Source organism: Stenella coeruleoalba, assembly GCF_951394435.1.
Source record: "Stenella coeruleoalba genome assembly, chromosome: 12".
NCBI classification, from domain to species: Eukaryota; Metazoa; Chordata; class Mammalia; order Artiodactyla; family Delphinidae; genus Stenella; species Stenella coeruleoalba.
The window spans coordinates 50,086,391-50,104,401 of NC_137158.1; the positions used below are offsets into that span (position 1 = coordinate 50,086,391).

Consider the following 18,011-nt stretch of genomic DNA (forward strand, 5'->3'; position numbering starts at 1 on the left):
CAATGTCCATCAACAAATGAATGGATGAGTGAATTGCGGTATATATATATATATATATATATATATACACACACATATACACACACACACACACACACACACACAGACACACACACACACAATGGAATATTGTTCAGACATAAAAGTCAATGAAGTACTTATATAAGCTACAATATAGAAGAACCTCCAAAATGAAAAAACTTGACACAAAAGGTCCCGTATTTTATGATTCCATGTATATGAAATACCCAGAAATAAGTAAGTTAATAGAGACAGAATACAGGTTTGTGGTTGCCCAGGAGAAGGGGAAGAGGGCTAATGGATAATGGATTTTACTTTGGAATGATGAAATGTTTTGGAACTAAATAAAGATGGTAGTTGTACAACATTATAAATGTACTAAATGCCACCGAATCGCTCTAAAATGGTTAATTCTGTGTTATGTGACTTTCACTTCCACGTTATTTAAAAAATATAAATGTTGACAAATATTTATATATGCAAATGAGTTTAAGGAGTGGGATGATGGCAGAATTTGGATGAGATCTTAAACTTATTTTTAAGACTAAGTTGGTTTCTTTTTGAACTAATTGCTGAGTCTTAGGAACTTAGGAATTTAGGATTTGAAAATGAGATTAAACCACTCTAAATATAAAGAACAATGCCAAAGGCATTTAATTTCAATAATAATAAAAATAATAGTAATAAACATCTGGAGAATACATCGTCAAGGGTCCAATTCCATTAACAATTACCAAAACAATAAATTTGTTCCTATTTCCTACACATCTCCTCAAAATTGCTTTGGAAAGGGCTTCTAGTTCTAAATTTTCTCTTAATAAACAACTGTTAAATTACTAAAGTCAAAATGATGTTTCTCTGTAAGAGAAATCATTTTCTTGCTACTTTTTAAAAAATTTACCTTTTATACAAGCCCAGACACAACATATTTTATCCTAATCCGTCAGTCTCCTCTCCATTATATGGCTATCACCATAATAACCCTCAAGGAATGATTTAACTTCATAATTATAAGGACTCAAAGAATGATTAGAACAATGTTTTCCTTCTGTCTCATTTCCTCTTGTTAATTCTCTAGGCTGCAATTCGCTTTTCCTTTAATGTTCACTGTCAGGCCCAATAATGCCCCCTGGTAGAAGCAGGATGAGGAGTTTATTCACTGCTGAATGATGAATATCTCTGCATAGCAGGGGGATGCACAAGCATATTGAATTGATTGCTGGATTGCTTTCCCCATTTCCTTTAAAAATTTGTTGTTTAAAGACCTGTAGTGACAAATATTAACTCTGACTTTTTGGAAAATATCAACAGCTATTTTTAGAGTTCTACAGAGCAATATTGACTGAACATATTTTATGTTATTTTAAATATCTCGCATTTATATAATTGGCTGTAAGTCACATTCTAGTTTTAGGCCATGTAAACTCCTGGACATTTTATCACAGAGATTGAATTGAAAACAATGGATTGTGTAGTTGTGTCTGCCTGTCTTTTCTTTACTACAAGTGTTACTTAATTGTAGACAAACATTTTATTTTTATAGCTTGGTTAATAAATTAAGGCAAAATAAGGGTACAATTAAGGAGGAAGTATAAATACATTATTAAGATGGATTCAAAGCAGGCTAAAGAAAACTGAGATTTTAAAGGGATTATAACAGAAGGCAAAATATAAACTATTAAATAAATGCTTTTGGAAAAGTTAGCTATCTGTTTGGGTCAAAAAATAATGTTAACCCCCTGGATAATACTATACCAAAAGTTGAAGATGTTCAAATAACTTAAATGTGGAAAAAATGTGCACACACTAGATTGGAATATAAGAAAATTGTTTCATAATTAGTGACAAGGTAGGCTTTCTATTTCTACTTAAGTTTTAACTGTAAAGCAAAAGATTGGTGGGTTTTGCAATGCAAAATTTCACATCAGCACGGTGAAATATAAAAGGTACAATGTAAAATACAGGTTGAGAATAAATACATGAAAAACACTTGCTAAATAAAATATCATCCATTATATATAAATAGCTTATAGAAACCTATATAAAATGTTCGGACTCACTGAAAATCATTGAAGGCAAAATGTTTCACATCAACGAATACGATTTCTTACATCTCATATTGGAAAAAAATAAAGGATTGATGATATCTAGTCAATTGTACATGAGTGGTAATGTATATTTTCATACATTTCTGAAATAAATATAAACAATAAATTCTTTTAAGGTCTGTTTATGAATAACTAACAAAATTTTAAATGTGCATACCTTGGCTTAGCAACCCTTTTAGAAATATTCAAACTAAAGAAATGTTTGTACATGTGCTCAGCTCCTTCTCTATAAGAATATCCAGGTAACATATTTTAAGAGGAATTTTCAGAAGCAACGTATATATCCATCTCTAGGAAATATTTGGATAAATATTAGTACATCTGCCCCCTTTAAAAAAGAATGAGGTAGATTTGTGATAATGTGAGAATAATATACTCATGATTTTTTGTTCCATGAGGGAATTTTTTAATTTACAAAAAACATCTATAGTATGATCTCATTTTTATTTAACAATATCCATATGGCTGTGTGTATAAAAGTCTCTGCAACTGCATAGAAAAAAGCCCTGGATGGTTATTCAAATATTATCTGTGATACACAGAAAATAATGTATTGAGGACTGGTGAAACAGGACATGTAAGCTTTACCTAATATACCCTTGTACTGTTTGACATTTTTATAAGTGAATAATATTTTAATAAGTTTAAATATCATAAAAAAGAGTACAGAAAAACAATTGAGACATTTGAGTTTTACCTTTTACATAACTTTTAAATTAAGATTTTTCATAAATTAGTCGTCTAAGAAAAACTCTCCAAAACATTGGTTGCCCTAATATGTAAAGCAATTAAAATGAAGTCACTTTTCAAATTAACCTTCTTTTCAAATTAACCTTTTGATGACATTATGGATTGAAATAAAATGGGTATATTCTAACAGGCCTTTAGGCATTTTCTCTGCATGTGTATTTCTGTGAAAGAGCTAAAAAATGTGAAGTGTCTAAATCAGAATGTCCTTGAGGGAATATGGACCCACGAATCCTCTGAAGTGTTGGAGAAATTACAAAAATCAAACAAATTATTCATCTTGTGAAAAAGTAATCTTCAAGTGTTATAGATTTCTTTGGATCTGGAAAATAACTTTGCTGCCTTTCGCCTTGCCTGAACTTGTAACTCACAGTGCACTCCTTTTTTCTGACTACACAAACTACTCACTAATGTTAAAGCAAAGCTTTGATATTTGTACATGATTTTCATATATGTGTTTATGCTAATAGGTGCACGTTTATAAGGGATTTGTCTGTTTAGCTGCTCTTTGTACATTCTCTAGCATGTTATAACACACATTCAAAATACCTTTTATGAAAATAATTGAATTATACTAACTTGTAGAATATACTTTCCTAATACTATATGAAGAGGGACTTTAAATCCTTTTTAGTTTACAATTACTATTTCTAAATGAGTGTTTTTTAAAAAGTATGTTTAATATATGCCCTTTATTTTCTCTATAATTTGTTAGTTGATCACTCTTTTATAAAATAATCTCAATTACTGTGAATTTCATAATAATAATATAACAATCATGGAAACTTATTGGCTGTACTGTGTGTGACTTGCCAGAATATAAATATACTTGGACATTCTCTATTGAAGAATAGAAAATCTCTAAGGGATTCTCAATTAAAGGGGCCACTCGGATAATGTATTTTTGTTTGCTGGTTTCTCCACAGGTTTATCTCCATGAATTAGAAAACTAGGAAGAAAAGAGTAATGGATTACAGAAAAACATCCCTAGATGATGCTCCCTTTTAACCAGTACAAAAGAGAGGTAGGAATGATACTTTTTTTTTTTATCATTTACTTGGGCATGTTGTCGTGGATCTATGTTTTATAGATGAAAAAGTTTGTTAAAACATGGAAATTATAGCTAGAGACATCCTCCTTATTCTTCTCACTTTGCACTCTTTTTGTTTTTCCTTTTCCTTAGAACTCTTTCCTCTTTCATTCAATAAATGTAGGCATTTATTCTAAATTAGTTGCTGTTACTAAGAAATTTCCATGGGTCTAAAGTACATGTTTATTTTTGCACGTAAGAGTTATATAATAGTCTGTTTTTGGCAGAATTATAGGTATTCAATATCCCATTCATCTCTGTGAAACCTTCTGTAATAATACAAATGAAACAACATTGCTGATAACATTCTGTATCAATCAACTATAGAAGTTGTTTTTTAGCGTATTGCGTTTAGTTTATCTACAGTAGTTATAGTCTTGTCTTTGACAACTTGCTTTCTAGGTTGCAGGGTACTATTGTGAGTTTGTCCCTGTACTATTCTAGATATCTTCTTGAACTTCTAAAATATTAATGAGTGGAATTTGGCATAAGGTAATTTACCTGGGAATGCATGTTGCCATAATAATTTGGGATTAAATGATTTCCACTGTTGCCAATTTATGCAACACTTAAACTGTTCGGTTGTGGTCTGCTTTTCTGAACTAAGGAGTAAGTGAAAGTGGTTATAAAGTCATTTTGTAAATAAGACAGGAGATTGGTAAGGTGCATATTCTGACTTAAATTCAGTGTCTTTCAGTAGACTTGTAGCCATAGTGCAGGCATATTAATATGAAAATTGTCAATTTGGTTTTCTTACCAAATATCCCTCACAAGTTCATTTTGATGATTATTGTATTTACTAAAACCTCAAAAAAAACAGTTTATGACCAAAAAAAAAAAAACCCAAAAGACAGAAACCTATATTGTGTCATGTTTTTAGGTAAAATTTAACAGATATTCAAAGTAAGAAATAATACATATGTGACATTTTTGTGTGATTAGGAACAATCCCATTAGTACTTCCAAAACTTTAAGGGAAAAAAATCATAACTTTTCAAAATCTGTTTTTATATTACTTTACATAAGTCTGTTTAAGCATTTTTTTCATTTTATATATTATGGTCTCCAAAGTATGTACCAATAGAGCTGCTTTTATTAAGAAACATATGTTCAATCAAAAATAATTTCAGGTAGTGCAGATTCCTTGCTGGAGATTGTTTTAGAAGAAGATACGGTCAATATTGAGGAAAAATTTTAAGATTTATCAGGACTTTGTATGTTAGATTGCTGTGTAATGATTGATTTATATTATAAAATTTAAGAGAAATTACCAATTGCAATTAGGTAAACTAAACTTTGGGAATATAAAAAATTTACAGTTTCTAGTCCAAACTCATTAAATGATTCTTGCACTTTTTTTTGCTACTAAGGGGATAATCATTTATTTCTTTCAATGACTGGGGCTTTGAAACAATTGAGTCTGTACTAATAAACAAAGTGCCTTATTAAAGTAACCAAGGAAGAAGAAAACATGTTTAGATGGTGAATCTATCATGACTTATCAATTAAATTCTAATTCCATATATGCATGGTTAATATCATTCAGTGCTATTTTTATTACTGAGCCACAAATTACTGGTCATCATTTTCCAAACTCAAACAAACTTCCCCACTTTATATGTATATATGATAATATATATCATATTTATATATCATGCAGAATAGTTTCACTATTCTGTGAAAACAAAAATCCTCTGTGCTCCACCTCTGCATCCCTTCTTAACCCCTAATCATTGGAAAGCTCTGATCTTTTTAGTGTCTCCATAGTTTTGCCTTTTCTAGAACACTGTATAGTTGAAATCATACATGATGTAGCCTTTCCAAATTGGCTTCTTTCATTTAGTAATATGCATTTAAATTTCCTCCCTGTTTTTTCATGGCTTGATAGCTCATTTCTTTTTAGGGCTGAATAATATTCCATTATCTGGATGTACCACAGTTTATTTATTCATTCACCTACTGAAGGACTTGTGGTTGCTTCCAAGTTTTGGTAATTAAGAATAAAGCTGCTATAAACTTCTGTGTACAGATTTTTGTGTAGGCATAAGTTTTCAACTCCTTTGGATAAATACCAAGGAGCACAATTACTGGATTATATGGCAAGAGAATGTTTTGTTTCGTTGAAACAGCCAAACTTCCTTCCAAAGCAGCTGTACCACTTTCTGTTCCCAGCAGCAATCACTGAGAGTTTCTGTTGTCCCCCAACCTCACCAGCATTTGGTGTTGTCAGTGTTCTGGATTTTGACCCTTCTAAGTGTGTTGTGGTATCTCATTGTTTAACTTTGCATTTTCCTGATGACATATGACAAGGAACGTCTTTTCATATGATTATTTGCCATCAGTATATTTTCTTTGTGACGTGTCAGTTAAGGTCTTTGGCCCATTTTTTAATTGGTTGGTTAATTATTGTTGAGTTGTAAGAGTTTTTTAAAATATTTTGAATAACGGACCTTGATCAGATTTGTCTTTTGCAAATATTTTCTCCCACTCTGTAGCGTGTGTTTTTATTCTCCTAACAGTGTCTTCACAGAGCAGAAGTTTTTAATTTTAATGAAGTCCCAGCTAATCAATTCTTTCTTCCATCGATCATGTCTTTGGTGTCATACCTAAAAAGTCATCACCAAATCCAAGGTCATCTAGATTTTCTCCTATGTTATCTTCTAAGAGCATTAGAGTTTTGAGTCTTACATTTTGGTCAAAGTTCCATTTTGAGTTAATTTTTGTGAAGGGTGTAAAATCTGTTTATAGATTAAATTTTTTGCATGTGGATGTCCAGTTGTTCCATCACCATTTTCTTTATTGTATTGCCTTTCCGTCTTTGTCAAAGATCAGTTGAGTGTATTTATGCGGTCTGTTTCTGGGCTCTGTTCTGTTTTATTGATCTGTTTGTTTATTCTTTTGCCAATACCTCACTCTTAATTATTGTATCTTTATAATAAGTCTTGAAGTCAAGTAGTGTTAGCTCTATTTTTTTTCTTCTCCTTCAATATTGTGTTGATTATTCTGGGTCATTTGACTCTCCATATAAACTTCAGAATCGTTTTGTTGATACTCATAAAATAACTTGCTGGCATTTTGACTGGGATTTCATTGAATCTATAGATCAAGTTGGGAAGACTGACATCTTGACAACATTGAGTACTCCTAAACATGAACATGGAATATCTTTCCATTTATTTAACTTTTCTTTGACTTCTTTCCTCAAGAGTTTTGTAATTTTCATTTTGTTAGATTTATACCTAAATATTTTATTTTTTGGATGCTAGTGTAAATAGTATTGTGTTTTTAATTTCAAATTCCACTTGTTCATTGTTGGTATATGGGAAGTGACTGACTTTTGTATATTAACGTTATATCCTGCAACCTTGTTTTAATTGTTTTTCAGTTCCAGGGATTCTTTTCCTTGTTCTTCTTCTTTCGGATTTTCTACGTAGATGATCATGTCATCTATGAATAAAGACAGTTTTATTTCTTTCTTTTCAAGCAGTATACCTTTTATTTTATTTTATTTTATTACATTAGCTAGGATGTCCAGTATGAAGTTGAAAAGCAATGGTAAAAGGGAACACCCTTGCCTTGTTCCTGATCTTAGTGGGAGAGCTTTTAGTTTTTCACTGTTAAGCATAATGTTAGTTGTAAGTTTTTTGTAGATATTCTTTATCAAGTTGAGAAAATTCTTCTCTATGCCTAATTTACTGAGAGTTTTTGTAATGAATGGGTGTGGATTTTGTCAAATGGCTTTTCTGTATTAATGGAAATCATCTGTGGCTTTTCTTCTTTATCCTGTTGATGTGGTGGATTACATTAATTGATTTCCGCAGGCTTCTTTCAAAGTACTAATTTACATTTTCCTATGGTTTAAGGGGAGGACATGCCTTTCCATTTTTAGGTGCAGGACACATAGGTAAGGCTCAGATAAAAGTTCTTTAACTATTTAATCAATTGACAAAGCAAATACTCATGCACAATTTAAATCAATGATTGAAATATTTGCTACTAAAGTTTATGTATGTCTATAAATGGCCCTATTTACTTTTCCACTTCTGCAAATCAGAGTGTACGGAATTTTCCCCATATCTGGAAATTATTAGTGTATTTTAGTTGAAATAATTTAAAATACAAACTATTATCTTATTTTTACCTTTCTGTAACCCCAAAATGTATATAATTTTTTGTTGTTGCTGAAGAATGATAAGCTTCCACTTAGTGATTCATATTATTGTTATCCATTGGAATAAGATTTAGAGGAATATCTCTAGAACTGTATATATGCTAGTTCATTGATATCACAGACTGAATGCTAACTTGGGTTATCCTCATATCATTCTTCCCACTTAAGAGTCAGTCTAGTCAGGTACCTGGTATGTTAACTTATCCACAAAACTGACTTGCAATTAAAGCGCACTTAATGTTGACTGTATATATAGTTCTTTCTTTTTGACATACTCATTTGAAATAATTTTGTTTATCATATTTTCTTGTATCTAGTATTCATTAAATATTTTTTTGAGTATCTAGCAAATGTCAGGTGTTGTTCTAGGTACAAGGAATATGACGGCAAACATACTTTCCCTGCCCTAAAAGTCCTTATGTTTTAGGGGGAACGGCATAGGGGATTAAAAATAGGAAAAAATTGATGTGTAATATACTGGGTGTTGAAAAGTGTAAGGGGATATTAAGTAGGATGAGTGGGTGGAGAATGAAAGTGGGATGCTATTTTAAGGTAATCTGAAGTCTCTGTGATACAGTGATATTTAAGGAAAGATCTAAAGAAAGTGAAGAGGAGAACCTCCATGGATATCTGAGATTAAATCATTACCTGCAGAAGGAGTTACAGTAGCAGTTCAGTGTGTTCAAAGAACAGCAAGGAATCTAATATAGGTAGACCACTGAAAAGGCTGTGCTTTCTTTACATGCTGTTGGAGAACTCTGAATAGAAGAGTTTTACTTTGTGACTCTGGCTCTATTTTGAGAACGAAGAAAAGCAGGGAAAAGATAGAAGCAAAACTGTGAAAGGTGAAGCATAATGCTGGCTTGAACCAGGGTGGCAGTGGTTAAAACAGCACAAAATTGTTACGTTTTTAATATATCTGGAAAGTGCATTGTCAGGATTTGTTTATGGATTGTATATGGAGTCTGAAGGGAAGAGTCAAGGTGATGTTTAAGTTTCTGTTTTGAGTCAACAGAAATTTGGTGTTTCCATTTATTTAATGAAGAAGACCAAGGGAGGAAGCTGTTTGGAGAGAATAAAATAACTTGGTTTTGGACATGTTAAATACGAAGTTTTAACTTGTTAAACATGTTAGATATGAAATATAGTCAGAAGTGTAAGCTGAATATGTAAATTTGAAGCTCATCAGCATATATGTAGTATTTAAACCCTTTTAAGAGCGGATAATAGAATGTGGGGAGTGGGTAACCCTAGATATGAAAATATGTCTAAGGACTAAATCCTTGAATAGTACAACCAAGGAAACTAAGAAAGTTAGCAACCAGTGATAAAGGAGGAGAACCAGAAGATGTTATCCTGGGAGTCAAGTGAATATAATGTTTCAAAGAGGGAGTTTTCTCCTGGGTCAAAAGACATAGATGTATCAAACACTGCTAATAAGCTTGGGTAGGATCTTACTTTTGAAAGCTTTTTTTTTTTTTTAATTCTTTAATTTGGTGAGCTCACTGCAAGAGAGAAGCCAGGAACATATTCTGGGCTAGCAGGATTTTGTGTCTGGATTCACTAAAATTAAATTTTGATACAGACAATCAAAGTAATACAGAGTTTCTCATCTCTCCTGCCCTCTGATCCTGCTGCCATAAGGAAAGCTTGCTTCCTGTAAATATATATTTTCTGTGTGATTTCATGTTTACTCCTAATTTTTCTGCTTCATACAGAACCAGATGGGTCCAGGGAAGTATTGCCAGTAGAGTACCCCTATGCAATTGTTTGCAAATCAGTTTTTGCTTTTGCATGCGGGAAAATGAACTTTTCTGGCTCATTCCCAAATATGTAGCCACAGGGGTCTTCTCTGCTTCACCCAGAGCTCTGGATCCAGATCAGTCTCCACTATGTCTGGCATAACTCCTACTTACTTTGAGTTCAGCTTTATTTCATTTGAAAATGATATTGGAAGATACATGGTACGTTTTTTCTGATGGTCTATAGAAGAAAGCTTTATTGTTTGTGACAAAAGAAGTTAACATCAAGAAATTTATACCATGTTTTTTATATTTTATTTTGATAAAAGGGAAGAAAAATAGCTGTAAACTAATGGAACTCAAAATTGTTATGTAATAAATGATTTAACTAAAATTGATCTTACTTGAGATAACAAAATTATTAAATTTTAAATTAAGGGCAATTTTATGGATAAATTGATTATTTCATATGACTGCTCACCTCTGGCTCCCTCATAATTCAACACAATGAATCATATAAAGTAGCTTCTTTTGTTTATGGGAAAGATCTGTCTCCAGGGAACACTTGGGATCCCTTTTGGTAGTTCAAATTTTGTTGCAGTGGCAGGCACATCAGAATGATTGTGAAGTATCTTGTCTTTGTAAGTCATTGCAAAATTTGTGGCTAATGGTCACAGAAAAGAACAGATTCACCTGAAGTATTACAAATCAGACATTTTCAGTGTTCAAACTGAAACTTAAAATTATGAAACTGTAGCAGTATATCAAACTTGAATAAGGGAATTAATTGTTTATTGAAGAATCAGGAAAACCCACTTTAACAGAACAGAGGAAGTTGTGTCATTTTTTCCTCTTCATTTTCTCCTACTTCTGTTCTACATGATTTCTACTGGCTTATTTTGGCTTGGTTTCAGAATGAATAGAGGGGAACATTAAAGAAGGTGTGATTTACTCCATCTTTTCCAGTGTTACATTGCCAAAACATAGCCAGAAAAGGCACTCCTTGCTCCATTTTGGAAAGCAACTTATAACCTCGTAGGTTTTAATAATAATATTTAAATGCTTATTTAAAGTTTACACAGTTCTACAAGGAACTCAATCAATCCTCATTTAAATCCCATGAATTATCACATTTTACAGATGAGAAAATTGAGGATTGTAGAGGATGCATAATCTTTCCATGATTAAAAGCTATCATTGTAATTGCAACTATAAATTTATTAAGTTGCAGGCTTTTATGTTTCTGGTTTCACAAAGGGAATTATGTCAAATAAATACAACTACCTCATCCTCTACTACATAAATTCAGAAGTTTGAGTGTTTTTTTCTTTTTTATGTTCTGTTTATTTTTTGAGGTACAGACATATAATATTAGTTCAGATGTACAACATAATGATTCAATATTTTTATATATTATGAAAGTTAGCATCCATCATCACACATAATTCTTTACGTTCCTAAAAAGTACTAGGCACTATGTGCTGTGACATTCTCAAGTAGAGAAATATTCCAAATAGTTCTCAGTTTCAGGCCAGAGAGACATAGATTGAAGATTTCAGAGCAAGGTGGAACAACCAGTGCTAAAATAGAGGGGTCATAATTACGTATGGGAAAGGTACTTAGGCAGGCCCATGGGCTCAGGTGAGGCCTCCTGGGGACAATGATACGTGAGCTGAGTGTTGAAGGCTGTGAAGACAGTGTTAAGAAGAGTGTAAGTTAGAGCAGGGAGGTGGACGGTGCCATCCAGTGGTGATCTAATGTTGCTGTCACTCCTAATCTCCTTATGATGAGTGCAAGGATAAGGCAATCATATGAATACAGATAGACTTGCCGAGTTTGGTTTTTGCTTTAAATTGAACAGAAGGAAAGGACAATCAAATGGCACATAGTCAAGTTTTTTGATTTTTGTTTTCTGTTTTTGCCAGATCTAACCTTTTCACTCTGTCTCAATTCAAAACTTAGTCTAACAGTTCTAATTATTGTTGCAGAGGTGACCACTCTTCCCTTAAAGAAATAACTTTACTGTTGATAACTTTTGTCAAATTCAAATAGTCTCACTCTGTGGAATATAATGTAGAGTTTATAAGTTTACAAGACTTTGAAGTTAGAATGCCAGGATTGAAATCCGGGCTTTATCTGTTGTCTTTTGGCAACAAATTCAGCCTCTTTTTGCCTCTGTTCCCTCATCTGTAAAATGGGGACAATACTAATGCCTATGTTGTAGTATTCTGTTTTATGGAATGAGTTAAACATTGGAAGAGTACAATGCCTGGTACTTTGTCAGCACTCAATAAACATTAAGTTCTTATTATTTAATTGCAAAACCAACTGGAACTGCAGCAACAAGCAAATAGAACCTTGTATAAACTGGGGAATGGCAAGTGTGAGACAGATAGATGCATTTGCCTGGATTCGGGTATGGCTCCTTTGAGAATGACTATAAATCCAAATGAAAATGTCTATGAGAATGTGAGCAACTCACACTTTATCTGTGTTGTCAGTAGTTAAGTGTTTTAACAATGTATGTGGCGGGGTGGGAGAGTGGTCCAGGTTATAGCAATACCCTTAGCCAGGACAGTGTATAATAGCTGAGGGGAGTAGTGGTGATAAGATGGAAGTAATGAGAATATAGAGAAGCTTTTCCTAGGATAGTAAGTAGCTAAAATCTAAGTAGAGAACCTGAGTCAATCATATACAAGAGTATCACGCTGTACTGTAGACTGTGAGTCTCTACAAGAGATAGAATGAAAGCTTTTTTGCATGATAAGCAGTAGGATCCTTATTGTACCAGGAGGTCCGTGAAAACCCAGGACCTAACAGAGTAAATGAAAAATGAATACCTGGGTTTGGTTCGTTCACTCCAGGCACATCTGTTACCTTGGGCAAGATACTTCCTAAGTCTTTTAGTTATTTCAACTATAACACAAGTATAATATGAACTTTACAAGGTTTCTGTAAGGATGGGCAAAAATCATGTAATAAAAATGTTGTAAACTTTGAAGTGTAGTACAGATGTTGTTATGGTTATTGTATTATTTTTATTTCCTTCTATTTCTTGAGAGTTTCTTATTCTATATGTCTTTTCAGAGGTGAATCTTATTAATATTTTCTACATTTAAAAATTTTTCTTAATATAACTGGGAACCCTCTTGTTTTTATCATCACTCTGCATACATTCTAGTGACTCCAGTATACCTTTGACTCTTCAAAGACCCTATTTTACCTGAGGACTGACAACTCTAATGTGGATCATTCAGCCATTTGAAAAATCTGATTTTTGTAAAATCCAAAATGAGTTAGAAGCAGTATTAGGGCAGTGCTCTTGCATGGGAAACAAAGTGAAAACTGGTGGTTGGTTAGTTATTTTTAGTTCAAATTGCAAAGTCAGGATTACTGTGGTAAGAGTTTGTTTAGCCCAATTGAGCTTACTTATTTTATATTTACTAAACCAGTTGAATTTCACTTAGATTGACTCAAAATACATCCACTTCATCTCTTCGAAGCTTGGTGAAAATTAATCTACTTTGGATCCTGCTTCCATCAAAGAAAACATCTAACAATTTATCTTTGAGTCATAAGTAGGAAAATCATGGGGGACTGATCATTTTATGACCTCCAAATTGAAAGAGCTTATTTAAGCTAGGAGCAGTGATAGCACATTTTCATTTATCTTTTTTCCTTTGCTAAAAATCTTACAGCTAATATTCTCTGGTGGCTGCCTTTACTAATGTGCAAAAATAGTTAACTCTTGAATAAATCCTACTGGCCTAAGGATAAAAAGAACCCCTGGCCTTTTCTTGAACCATGCTTGCCTCTTTATTCAGCACTACTCATGCTTGCTTTTTTCAGCAACCCAGGGGATATTATTGGTAAGCTAAACATCATGTTCACAAGGTGGAGCCTCTGTTTTAGATTATTTTCAAATTCTTGTCTGAATAATTGAATATTATCATCTGAGCCATGCATATAAAGTCATGCCCAATGGCATACACACTACTTTATCATGATAATATATCTTTTTTATATTTCTGACTTTGGTTTGCTTATATCTTGGTATTTTTTGTTTATGTTCTAAGGGACATGCCTATGATACACTTTTTTGTATTTTTGCCAAGTTTTGTAGTAGGACCATGATAGCTTTATACCATGAGTTGGAAAGTTTACACTCCTCCTATTTTCTAAAATATTGTGTGTAAGATGGCTATTTTTTCTTCCTCAGATATTTTATTCAATAGAATTCACAAGTGAAACCATCTATGCCTTCTGTTTTCTTTGTGGGAAGGATATATATATATAATCTCCAAGATAGTGCAGGTTTTATTCCAGGACACTACAATAAAGCAAATAACACAATAAAGTGAGCCATGTGAAATTTTTTGGCTTCTCAGTGCATATGAAAGTTATGTTTACACTATATTGTAGTCTATTAAGTGTGCAATAGCATTATGTCTAAAAAATTTTTTTAAATTTAAAAATAACATTAATTAAAAACAATGCTGTTGGAAAAATGGTGCTGATAGACTTGTTTAACACAGGTTGCCATAAACCTTCAACATGTAAGAAATATGGTATGCCTGTGTATATAAAGGAATATTCTGATGTACTGTTTCATATTATGTCACTTTTATTGTGGTAAGTAGTATATTTCAGTGGATTTGTTCATTTTATCTATGCTGTTTATTTTATTGGCATAAAATTATTCATGCTATGTTATTATCTGCCTTATGTCTGTAGCATCTATATTGATAAGCCCTCTTTTATTTCTGATACTGATCATTTTTGCTCTTCTCCTTTTTTCTTGATCAATCTAGCTAAGTATTTATATATTATTTTGAACTTTTTCAGTAACCAAACTTTTGGCTTTGTTAATTTTCTTGATTGTTTTTCTGTTTTCTACTTGATTGATTTCTGCTCATTTCTTTATTATTTCTTTCCTTTTACTAACTTGGGTTTAACTTTGTCTTATTTCTCTTAGCTTCTTAAGGTTAAACCTTAGATCTTTGAGTTTACATAAGCATTTAAAGCTGCAACTTTCCCTTGAAACAGTTCTTTAGCTGAATATTACAAGTTTTTGTATATTATATTTCCATATTATTCACTTTGAAATATTTTAAAATTTCCCTTGTGATTTTTTAACACATGCACTATTTAGAATTATACTGTTGAATTTCCCAATACCCTGTGTTTTCCTCTGCATTTTATTATTATTAATTTCAAATATAATTCCATCACTGAATTAGTTTCCAATGACTGCTGTAACAAATTATGATTAACCTGATGTGTTAAAACAGCACAAATTAATTTTCTTACATTTCTGGAGGCCAGATGTCTAAAAATGTCCTATGGGCTAAAGTCAAGGGGTTGGTGAGGCTAGTTCCTGTGGAGACTCCAAGGGGAGAATCTGTTTCCTTGTCTTTTTTTAGTTTCTAGAAGCCACCTGCATTTCTGGGCTCATGACTTCTTCCTTGCATCACATCACCTTTTCTTCCCCTGCTTCCACTGTCACATTGCCTTTTTCCACTTCTATAGTCAAGTCTTCCACTGCTTCCCTCCTATAAGGATGTATGTGGTCCAGCATAATCTCTTCATCTCAATATTCTTAATTTACTTACATGTGAAAAGTCACTTTTTTGATATAACATTTACAGGTTCCTTGGATTAGGACCTGGATATCTTTGGGGGCCATTGTTTAGCCTACCACTGTTATGAACAGATATGATTTCAGTCATTTTATGTATATTAAGACTTGTTTTATAGCACAGTATATGGTCTATCTTGATGAATGCAGCATTTGCTCTTGAAAGAAATATGTATTCTACAGTTACAGGGCTTAGTGTTCTAAAAATATCTGTTAGGTCAAAGTTGTTGGTTAACTTGTTCAAATCATCTGGAACTTCATTAACTTTCTTCTGATTTTTCTATTACTTGCTGTTCCTGAGTGTTAAAACCACCAACTGGGATTGTAAAATGGTTTAATTTTCCCGTTGAGTCAGTCAAGTTATGCTCTATAAATTCCAAAACCCTTATGATTTATTAGCACATTTATCATTTTACATCTGCTTGATGCACTGACCCTTTTATCATTATGGAATGTCTCTTTTTTTCTGGGAATGTTTTTATCTGAAAGTCTGGTTTGTCTGATACTGATCTAGCTACTCTGGTATTCTTATGCTTATTGTTTGCATGCTATATCTTTTCCATTCATTTTTTTAATCTCCCTGTGTCTTTTTTATTTAAATTACATCTCTTTTTGGTAGAAAACAATCTCTGAATTTTACTTGAGTGTTCAATCCTTTAACATTTAATGTGTTAATTTATGTAGTTGGATATAGCTCCACCATAGTATTATTTTTTGTCCATATTGCTAGTTTGTTTCTCTCTTACTCTTTCTTGAAATTTCTATATTTTATACTCAAAAGTGTATTATTAATTTTAAAAATCAAAATTATATTTTATTTCAATTTGTCTTTGGCTCCTTTGCTATACCTTCTTTACATTGGTTGCTTTGATAATTACAATATATATTCTTATATTTTTAAAGTCTACTTATAATTAATTTTTCTGCTTTCCATCAAATATAGAAAACTTGCAACTGTTCAGGTCATTTGTGCTATAGTTTTCATATGTATTGCATCTAAATACATTATAATCCCTGCACAACAATGACTCATATATATATTATTATACTCTTCATATCTACTTGAAGATGTATATTTTTACTTGTATTCCTTTAATCTTTCTTATACAGCAGGTCTTTTGGTGACAAATAGTTTTGATGTTCTTTTATATAAAAATGTCTTTATTTTGCCTTCACTGTTAGGCACAGAGTTCTGGATTTGTACTTCATTCATTTATTTATTTTTCTCAACACATTAAAGATGTTGTGAAACTGTCTTTGATTTCCATAGTGTCTTATGTTATGAGAAGTCAGCAATTTTCTCATTGTTGTTTCCCTGTATGTACTGTCATTTTTTTTTTTTTTCTGATTGCTTTTGGAAATTTCTCATTAACTTTACATTTAGGAAATTTGACTGTGACGTACCCAGGCATTTAAAAAATCCTACTCTGATTCATGATCTTCTTGAATATGTAAATACATATATTTAACCAAATTTGTGACATTTCTTAGGACATACATCTTCACTTTTTTTTTTTTTTTTGCCCCACTTGCTCTTTATTTTTTCTTCTGGAATTCAAACTACATCCATATAGTAGACTTTTTGTTATTGTACCAAAATGGTATCTGAAGCTCTTCAGATACCAAAATGGTATCTGAAGCTCTTTTTTGTTATTGTACCAAAATGGTATCTGAAGACTTTTTGTTATTGTACCAAAATGGTATCTGAAGCTCTTTTTTAATCTTTTTCTCTTCTATCATCATGTTGGATAATGTCTATCTTCAAGTTCTCTGATGTTTTTCTCTTCTTTCCCCATTCTGCTGTTCCACTAAACCAGCAGGTTTTAAATTTCAGGTAATATAATTATCAGTTCTGTGATTACTTTGTATTTTTGTTATTGTTGTTGTTTAGTTTTTACTTCTTTGCTAATAGTTTCTATCTTTTCAGTTATTACAGGTATACTTTCCTTCAGTTTATGGTCATAGGGGTTGCTTTGAAATCTGTGTCTGCAAATTCCAGCATCTATATCATCTTAGATTTGATCTCATTAGACTATCTTTACCTGTGAGTTAGATGTGTTTTCAAGATTGTTTTGTGTGATGAATAATTTTGGGTTGAATCTTGAATGCTGTGAAAGTTATGTTTTGGAAACTCTGGATCATTCTACTTTTCCAAAGTATATCAATGTTTTTGTTTTAGTGAGCAATTTACTTGGTTGAATTCAAATATTAAATTTTAGGTCTTGGGCGACAGCTCAGATCTCCATTAAATGATTGTTTATTTAATGGTCACCAGAGTATTGTGCCAACTTTATACGTCAAATCAGTGGCCCCTTCTCTCTGAACCCCTGCTTTCCAGCATTTCTTTCTACTTTCTAGTGGTTCTTATTACCTGAATTCTGTTCTTTCAATCATTAGGCAAAAAATGATTCTGGGTTTTCTGAGTTTCGTTTCTCCACGTGGGACTGACTTTGTCCTGCTTTCAGTCTAAATACTGTGAAAATGGGAAACATGT

General features: G+C 32.2%; 1 long non-coding RNA gene across 4 annotated transcripts in view; it reads left to right on the top strand.

Moving 5' to 3' along the window:
• The window catches only part of LOC307195528, a 719,283-nt gene that overhangs the window by 411,050 nt on the left and 290,222 nt on the right, over positions 1-18,011 (top strand). For all 4 annotated transcript variants that reach the window (XR_013830858.1, XR_013830859.1, XR_013830860.1 and 1 more), the window contains one exon: positions 3,803-3,900. This is a non-coding gene — a long non-coding RNA (uncharacterized lncRNA). The remainder of the gene's footprint in view (positions 1-3,802; positions 3,901-18,011) is intronic.